The sequence below is a fragment of the Budorcas taxicolor genome, chromosome 13, assembly GCF_023091745.1.
Source record: "Budorcas taxicolor isolate Tak-1 chromosome 13, Takin1.1, whole genome shotgun sequence".
Lineage (NCBI taxonomy): Eukaryota > Metazoa > Chordata > Mammalia > Artiodactyla > Bovidae > Budorcas > Budorcas taxicolor.
This window is the reverse complement of record NC_068922.1, coordinates 50,797,664-50,807,527: the sequence shown is the minus strand read 5'-3', so window position 1 is coordinate 50,807,527 and position 9,864 is coordinate 50,797,664.

Here is a 9,864-nt window from a genome sequence, read left to right as displayed (position 1 = left end):
ACTCAGTCATGTCTGACTCTGCGACCCCATGAATCGCAGCACGCCAGGCCTCCCTGTCCATCATCAACGCCCGGAGTTCACTCAGACTCATGTCCATCGAGTCAGTAATGCCATCCAGCCATCTCATCCTCTGTCGTCCCCTTCTCCTCCTGCCCTCAATCCCTCCCAGCATCAGAGTCTTTTCCAATGAGTCAACTCTTCACATGAGGTGGCCAAAGTATTGGAGTTTCAGCTTTAGCATCATTCCTTCCAAAGAACACCCAGGGCTGATCTCCATCAGAATGGACTGGTTGGATCTCCTTGCAGTTCAAGGGACTCTCAAGAGTCTTTTCTAATGCCACAGTTCAAAAACATCAATTCTTCGGCGCTCAGCTTTCTTCACAGTCCAACTCTCACATCCATACATGACCACCGGAAAAACCATAGCCTTGACTAGATGGACCTTTGTTGGCAAAGTAATGTCTCTGCTTTTCAACATGCTATCTAAGTTGGTCATACCTTACCGTATGTAAAATAGATAGCCAATGGGAATTTGCTGTATGACTAAGGGGTGGGATGGGGGAGGGAGGTTCAAGAAGGAGGGGACATGTGTATACCTCTGGCTGATTCATGTTGATGTTTGGCAGAAACCAACAAAATTCTGTAAAGCAATTATCCTTCAATTAAGAAAAAAAAAAGCTAAGATCATGACATCTGGTCCCATCACTTCATGGCAAATAGGTGGGGAAAAAATGGAAACAGTGACAGAATTATTTTCCTGGGCTCCAAAATCACTGCAGAAGGTGACTGCAGCCATGAAATTAAAAGATCCTTGCTCCCTGGAAGAAAAGCTATGACAAACCTAGTGTATTAAAAAGGAGAGACATTACTTTGCAGACAAAGGTCCATATAGTCAAAGCTATGGTTTTTCCACTAGTCATGTACAGGTGTGGGAGTTGGATGATAAAGAAGGCTGAGCACCAAAAAATGGATGCTTTTGAACTGTGGTACTGTAGAAGACTCTTGAGAGTCTCTTGGACAGCAAGGAGATCAAACCAGTCAATCCTAAAGGAGTCTTGAATATTCATCGGAAGGACTAATGCTGAAGCTCCAATACTTTGGCCACCTGATGGGAAGAGCCAATTCATTGGGAAAGATCCTAATGCTAGGAAAGATTGAGGGCAGGAGGAGAAGGGGGCGACAGAGGATAAGATGGTTGGATGGCATCATCGACTCAATGGACATGAATTTGAGCAAACTCTGGGAGTTAGTCAAGGACAGGGAAGCCTGGTATGCTGTAGTCCATGGAGTTGCAAAGAGTTGAATACAACTGAGTAACTGAACAAGATATTTTCTTTTTTGTTCCTTCATTCCATCATTCATTGATTGTTTCGTTCATTCATCAGACTTTTTTATGCCAGCTTCTGTGCTAGGGAGATTTAATTGTGTTTCAGTAAGTAAGTTTACTAAATAAATAAATAGGAACTATGAACTTATTTTATCCCCAAGTGAAGATGAACTGTATGATTTCAATTCTTTTAAATTTGTTGAGGTTTATAGAGGGATAGGAGGTGGGAGGTGGGAGGAAGGTTCAAGGTTCTCCTCCTGCCCTCAATCTTTCCTAGCATTAGGATCTTTTCCAATGAATTAGCTCTTCCCATCAGGTGGCCAAAGTATTGGAGCTTCAGCATTAGTCCTTCCGATGAATATTCAAGACTGATCTCCTTTAGGATTGACTGGTTTGATCATTGCATACCTAAGACTGATTGATATTGATGTATTTCAGAAACCAACACATTGTAAAGCAATTATCCTTTAATTAAAAAGAAATAAAAAATTTTGTTCAGATTTGCTTTATGGCTCAGGATATGGTCTGTCTTAGAATATGATTTATGGTGCTTGAAAATGATGTGTTTCTGCTATTGTTGGGTGCAGTATCCTACAGATGTTGATTAGATCCTATTGGCTGATAGTGTTGTTGATTTCCTCTATATCTGCTGATTTTCTGTCTAGTTCTTTTGATTGTTGAGAGAATAGTTTAAGTGTCTAAATATAATTATGTATCTGTTTATCTGTTCAACTCTATCATTTTTTTGTATTAATAGCTTTTTTTTTGTATTAATAGTTTTTTAAAGAACAGTTTTAGACTTATAGAAAAAGTGAGTATTTAGCCTCTACCCCCATTTTCCCTATTAACATCTTACATTAATATGATATATTTGTCATAACCAGTGAACCAATGTTTTAACCAGTGAACCAAAGTTCATAGGTTAAACTAAGGAAAGATGAATAAACTAATGTCTTTTTCTGTTCCAGAATTCTGTCCAGGATGCCACGTTACATTTAGCCATCATGTTTTGTTAGATTCTTCTTGGTTGTGATGTTTTCTCAGACTCTGCTTATCTTCAGTGATCGTAACCATTTTGAGTTGTATAGTCAGGTGTATTGTAGGATGCCCCCTATTGGAATTTGTCTGATGTGTTTTTCATGACTAGACTGGGATTATAGGTTTTTAGGAGGGAAACCACAGAGTTAAAGTGCCATTTTCGTCTCATCATAGGACCTTGATCACTTTGCTGAGATAGACTTTGTCAGGTTTCTGCACTGTGAAGTTATTCTCCCCCACCCCCCTGCCACCATACTGTCCTCTTTGGAAGGAAGTCACTTTGCAGCCCACACACTTAGGGAGTGGGGAGTTATGTTCCCCTCCTTTAGAGAATAGTATCTATATAATTTATTTGGAATTCTTCTGCACAGGAAAATTGTCCCTTCTCTTCCTTTCCCCCTTTCATTTATTAAACTTGTTCAGTCATTTATTTATATCAGAATGGACTTGTGCATATTTATTTTATATTTTGGATTATAGTCTAATACTACTCTATTTTGTTGTTAAATTATTCCAACTTGGGTTGTTGGGAGCTCTTTCAGTTGGCTCCTATGTCTCTGACCTGCTGCCATCAATGTGTGAATTTTTTTTTTCTTTCCTTTTTGAACACTTCCTGACTTTCTGGCACTATAAGGTGCTCTAGGCGTATCTTGTATATTTGCTGTCTCTGTCATTGAAACAGCCATTTCTTCAAAGAACCCTGATTCCTTTTGATAGAGCTTGGTCTAGCTTGGGGCAAAAGCTAGATTAGTGTTGCCACTTGGGGTTGGTAATGGCAAAAGTGATCTCAGTTCTTTATTTCTGCTTGCTTTGCTGTGTGAACTTGCATCTCCTCTCACTAAAGAGGTTGTTATTGGCTGAATTGTGTCCCCTCAAATTCATGTGTTGAAGTCTTAACCTAACTCCCTGTGATGGATTAAAGATTATCAGCAAATATTGATATTGATACTCATTGAAATTGATATTCAGCAAATACCAATCACTTTTCTTCCTCTGGGAATAGAGTATATATTCCTCCCTTTTGACTTTGGGCTTAGCCATCTGACTTGTTTTGGCTAACAGAATGTGAACAGACATATTGTGGTATGAGCTGAAGCTCCCAACATGTTTGCACAGTTGGGTTTCTGCCTCTCATGTACTTGCAATTTGTCATAAGAATAGGTCCCTGATAGCTGATGTTTCAAAGAGAATATGGAGAAAGGGGGACTAGATCTGAGCTTATAGAAGCCTGGAATCAAACCTAGGGCCTGTAGACAGACACATAAACAAGAAAGACAAATGCTTGCTCTTATAACCTATGAATTTAGGGGTGGCTTGTTTTGCAGCATTTTCACGGCGGCAGCTAACTTTTCTCTTTGGGAGAGTCATCTAACCCAAGAGGGATATTTGTTGGCACTAGTGATAGAATGATCAATGGCCCATGCGATGGGAAGCCACCCAAGGTACAAAGGTGGCACAGTTCCAGCAAAAGGGCCTGGCAGGAATGGGCCAAGGGATTCAGATTCCTGGAGGATTCATTTCATGGCTTGACTGGCTCAAGGAGCTGGAAGAGACAGCAGCTCTTTTTAGTTCTGTCCTATCCGACTGAGGAAAGATCTAACCACTGCCTCGTTCTCAGCTCATTGTTCTAAAAATTCAGAGTTGCTGTGACTCCTTTTCTAGCAAATGGAGAACTTGAGAAATTACAATGTTTCTCTCCACTCTCAATGTCCTTTCTGAACCAGACCCACAAGCCTGGACAGTATTGAAGTCTTCGCTAAAGGCAGAAGGTTCCTGCAGGGAATCAGGATGGTGGGTGATCATAGACTGTATTCTTAGCCTCTCAGAAAGCAATTCTTGGCAGTAGGACAGTGGTTGGAGATTACATGACTGGGCAGGCTCTTCTTGGAGTTAGGAGTAGGCTGTGAGGGGCTCTGGTGGAAGAGGGTAAAGCCTTTTCCTTACTCACCCTCAGCCAGTGGTGCTTTTGATACAAGGGATAGAACTCTGGCTAGCCTTTTAATTCTGTTTCCTTACCTTTAGAGTTTCCACTGTTTGCCAAATGGTTGGCTGATATCCTTACATTTCAGACATGTCTTGAATTTCTATCCTATTTTTAAGTATTTATTGGTATTTTAAGGAGAAGGGTTTTATTAAGGACTTGACAGGATGTCACTTTAAGTTGGAAGTGGTTTTGATTTAACAATAGCCTTTCCTGAGATGTTTAGGGCTCCTAATAAGGCAGGCAGGTATAGATGGTAACTTGGGAAAGGAAAGCTGAGCACAGATGTAGCCCATGGAAATGCCATCTCCACAATATCCAGAATCTCCCTCTTCTCATTCACCTGCATTCCTCTGGCCAAGCCATCATCAGCTTAGATTGTTGCTGTCACTGCTCTCCAACTGGCCTCCCTGCTTTCAGTCTGATTTTTCTTTCTTTTCTTTTCTTTTTTTTTTTTTTTGATTTACACAATAGCTAGAATAACCCTGTCCACCCAAAGTCAGACCCTGTCACTTCTCTCCTCAAACTCTTGTAAGGCACCACTTCACTCAGCGGGAAAGCCAGAGTCCTGGGTTATTTACACAGCTCCGTGCACTTTGGCACTCATCCCCTACTACATTTGGCAGCCACATTTTCTGTTCCTCTACTTTGCCTGATCTGCCTGATCTACCCTGCCCTGCTCGCTAACCTGAACACACCGTCTTCTCCTAAGACTGTGCACTTGCTGTTCCATTCGCAAGAAATGCTTTTCCCCAACAATCTGCATGGTGCACAGCATTACCACCTTCAGGTCTTTTCTCACATATTAACCTTTACCTGAGACTTTCCCTGGGTACTCAGTCTGGAAGTACAATGTTCCACAGCTTCAACATTTCCTGTTCCCTTTCCCTGTTATGTATTTTTTGCTTATCACCATTTCCTATATATTTTGTTTATGTTATTACCTCTCACTCCTGAGGAACAGAGTAAGACAAAAGGCTGACATGGGGAAACAGGAGACGGGAGGATGGAGAGGGAATCAGAGGCACAGTGCACCGGGACATGGAAGCTTGTCCGGGGAACAAGTCCCCATACCAGTGTACTAAATGAGTGAATTTTCCCTTTAACTTCCTGGCTCTGCCGCTGAACTCACTAAGCATCTTTCAGACCACTGTTTGGCTTTCCATTAAGTTCATTTATCATCATGAGAACACTGGCTTGTGTGGTAGTTAAGTTATAGTTTCCATTAAAGATGAGCACATTGGCTTTGGGCTTATGAACTTTATGTCCTAGTGAGGTAGGCCATCTGTGTAGCTTCTATGAGACTGGTAACTGTGGGACACTGACCAGGCTCACTTTCTACACCTGTAATACCAAGGGCCAGCCCCTTGGCTGAGGGTAATTTCATTGAGCAAATAATAACTGATTGAGCCTTTTGAGGCATAGCCAGACAGATATTTCATTGTGTCCCCTTTTACTTTTTCAAAATTCCACACCTTTGGTCAGTTTGGGAAACTTTCCTTGAGGTAGCTGCTGCTGCTGCTGCTGCTGCTAACTCGCTTCAGTCGTGTCCGACTCTGTGTGACCCCAGAGACGGCAGCCCAGCAGGCTCCCCTGTCCCTGGGATTCTCCAGGCAAGAACACTGGAGTGGGTTGCCATTTCCTTGAGGTAGAGGGCTTCCTAAAAAACCCCCTTGGTTAGCTTCCTGATGAGAGGGGGCGCTCTTAGCTTATGCTGTTGCAGATTAGATCGCTGACAAAGGCTTGTATTGTGGTGACTGGCCTATGTGACAGACACTGAGCGCTGCCTGCATGATATCCATTGCTTCCTCCTGCTGCCAGAATTGTGATTTTCTTCAGAGTAGCAGTGGTTTCCAATGGGAGGCAATGATTCACGTTGCCCTAAAGCAGGATCAACAAACTTTTTGACAATTTTTTTTTTTAAAATTTAGGCTTTGTGGGCTAAGGGGTGACTTTCATATAATACACCTCTCATGAAATAATCTCTTGACCTTTTTCACCCTCAGCCATTTAAAAATGTAAAACCCATTCTTAGTTTATAGTCTTTATACAAACTCAGGTGGTAGGCTAAATTTGGCCCACTTTGCAGACCTATCACTCCGTCTTGTTTTTTATGTTACCCATCTCCCTTGCAGGGTGGTCATGACATCTGCTTCTGGAGGTAAGCTGGGGAAGGGTGGTTTGGGGAAAACTTTTATTATGTTGATAAAAGGAGGCAGATGCCATAGCCCAGACCCTTCTCTTTTTTCTCTGCCTTGAATATGAATGTGAATTATGGTACCATTGATCATGGTGAAGTGACAAGGAGGATAAAAACCAACACAGCAACGATTGTGAAGCAAAGATAGAAAGGGCTTGGGTATGTGACTGACAATACCAGAAACTACCTACTTCATCTGTTGTGAAGTGAGAAAAACAATAACCAGTGTTTAAGCAGCTTCCTTATTACTTGCAGCTGCATTTTCAACATATCCAGGGCGCTTATGTCCTTCGTTATCTGCTTCACCCCTCCCCCATCCAGGAGAATTACTCTACTCACAGACACTGGTACCCAGGCAGCTGTATTTTGTACTACATGCTTCATCTCATGCCTATCTGCCTGCCCAGATGTTCAGACCTGACTTCTAATTAGTCAATCCATAGGCTGGCCAGTGAACCATGGCCTTTGTGGCTTATCTCTGGAATGGAAGCTGAGAGTCCTGTGGTTTCTGGCAGGACAGAAGAAGGTGGATGCAAACAGTATGATGGAGTCACATGAATGTCAAACTCCTGGAAGGAATATCCACAAATGTCATGGGTGAAGTCCTCTTCCAATGTGTCCTTCCTTCTAGCTCCTGGCTCTAAAAGCTCAGCCTGGTCCCAGTTCCTATATTTCTTCTTGGTTCCAAGTTCACCCTGCAATTCCTGCTTCATTTTTCTCTAGACAAGAGCAATTTGAGGATGTAGGCCAGGGTCTTGTTCAACAGTTTCTTTGTTTCCCTGCTCCCTCAAAGTGTTGGATGGGGAAGGGAAGAAGTGACAGCCTAGACCTTCAGGAGAGCCGAGTGCAGCCCCTCTTCCCAAAGTTACCATCCCCAGCACCACCTGGATCTACTGGGCTCTCTAGAGAGCTATTCTGAGCTGAGAGGCTATGGGACGGGTTTAGCCTTTATAAGCATCTGGTTTTGTGCTTCATTGGAGCCGCAAGAAGAAGAAAAAAAAGGAAATTCTTTTCCAAGTGGACAGTGAACATGTAACCCCCTGGGGGTATGACAGGATGGGAATAGAAACAGGGTCAGGAGGGCACAGAGGAGTTGAGTTCTGACAAGTCACTGAGGTCCAAAAACTTTCCCCAGGACCTGTCAGCGCCTGGAACCAGAGGGACTAAGGGACTGGCTTGTAGTGCTGGTGGTGGTGATGTGAGCGGCTTGCAGAGTGGGGCTCCAGGAGGGGCCTGGGCAGCAGGGCATGTGGAGCGGGAGACTTCTTTCTTCAGAAGAACAGGGTGTAGCTGGCTCTCTGGCTGGAGAAGGATGCAGGCTCTAGCTCCTTGAGGACTGGTAGAACTGGCTGTAGGGAGGGTCTTACAAAGACAGTGATGTTGGTCAGCCATCAGGTGGGCAGTGGAGCAGTGTGGCAGTAAAGGGTAATGGGGCAACTCCATCGATCCAGGATTTAATGAATGCTCACACCTAGTCTTGAGTAGCCTGGGGTCAGACAGTCCGCTTCCTCATAGTGGATGAAGATATGGATTCTATTGGTGAACTCTAAGCCTGGATGACCTTGATGTGAACTACCAGCGAGGCTGAGGGCCACTCAGGGCTTAATTCTGAGCCAGGGGTCTTGGAAAGAGGTCTTGGGAAGATAATGGCAAGCAGAAAGTGCAGGCAGGCCCAGAGCCTCTGAGAGCCTGAAGCTTCAGCATCAGTGGGTTTGTCATGCCTGCAAGAAGTAGAGGACATGACTTTGGAGGAGACCGGAGGGCTTGTATTTGAGGTGTCTGAGGTCATCCAGGGGAGGGTGATCACACACATTTGGAGCTAGAGACAGATATTTGGGAGCCATTTATGTACAAGTGGTCATTATGATGATTTGGAGTGGCTGAGATTGGGTGGCAAGTTGAGATAAGAAAAGAACCTTGGGGACACTGAAGACCATAGAGGCACCTGCACAGGAGGCAGAGAGAGAGTGGAGAGAATGTGGTCAGGGGACCAGAAGATCCCAGGGGTGTGGATCAGGCAGGGGGAGGAATATTTCAGGAAACGGAGTGGCCACCAGTGTGGACTGTGGCAGAGACAGACAGGGAGGAGACGGGAAATGAAAGGCCCCAGGTGAATTGCAAAAGCAGCCCTGGGCGATGCTGGGACAGAGGTCCTGGAGACTCTTGCTGGAAGAAAGCAAGATGGGTGGCTAGAGCCCAGCTGGAAAGGGAGGATGGACTGGAGCTGGGACCTTGGAAGTGGGAATGCAGCTTTCTAAGGAATTGGCAGGGGGTGGGGGTGGGGTGGGTGGTGGAATTGGGCAAATATCAGTGCCCTTGGAGGCTTGCTTCTGTCTCTGTCAAATCTCAGCAGGAGCATCCTTCTTCTGACTCATGACTCCTTCAGGCTTCACTCCATCCCTTGAGGATTGTGTAAAGGAACACTTAGTCCCATTTTCATGGGCACTGAGAGAGTCTTCTCTACTCCCTCAGTTGTGGACTGGGCTGGGGCACCTGAAGACCCAGAAAGTGGTGCAGTGAATGCACTTCTTCCAGATGTCCTAAAACCACTTGCAAGAGGCTCCTTCCTTTAGAAAGGCTGTTACTACTCCCTCCATTCCTCTTGGCTATTCCAAGACTCTTTGCCATGTCCTGAGAACAAAGTCAGCAACTCAGTGCTTTATTGATGTTTAGAACTGGGTCACTGGATGCCCTTGCTGTGGTACAGCCTCTCTAGGGACTCTGTAGCCCCACCCCCCTCTCCTGAAGGCTTGTTCCCTGGTATGGAGGGCATAAAAGGCTGCCAGCTTTGTGCTGAGGGCCCCATGTGCAGGAGACTGAAGCTGAGGCTTAAAGGTCAGATATGTTTTGCTGATTGGTCATCAAGCCTACAGAAAGTACTGGGCAAGCTGCTGACCCCACCTGTCTCTACATCCACTGTCATCCACGACAGGGAGCAACCCCTACCCCCCTCCCTCCCACCACTTAAATCCTTCTGATGAAAGCTACCTCTTCACACTTATCCCTTGTCCCCACTATGGACCTCCTGTGGGCTCAACTGCCTTGGCATGTGGGAATCCTCTAAGAGACCCTCCCCTGCTGTTGAACTCTCCTGCTCGGAAGCCCACTGTTCAATACATTGACATAAGGGTCTGCCTCCTTGCTTGGACAGATGGCCCCACCTCTGTGAGACGATTCTGGGGGCTGTGCCAGTGTTCCCAGCGTTAGGGCAGCCAGTGTGCTGCAAGATGGGGCCCTCTTTGATGTATGCAACATGCTCCCAGTATCTGCTTTTAACTGCTCTTCCTGTGCCTTGGGGGATGCCAGGCCTGAAAGTCC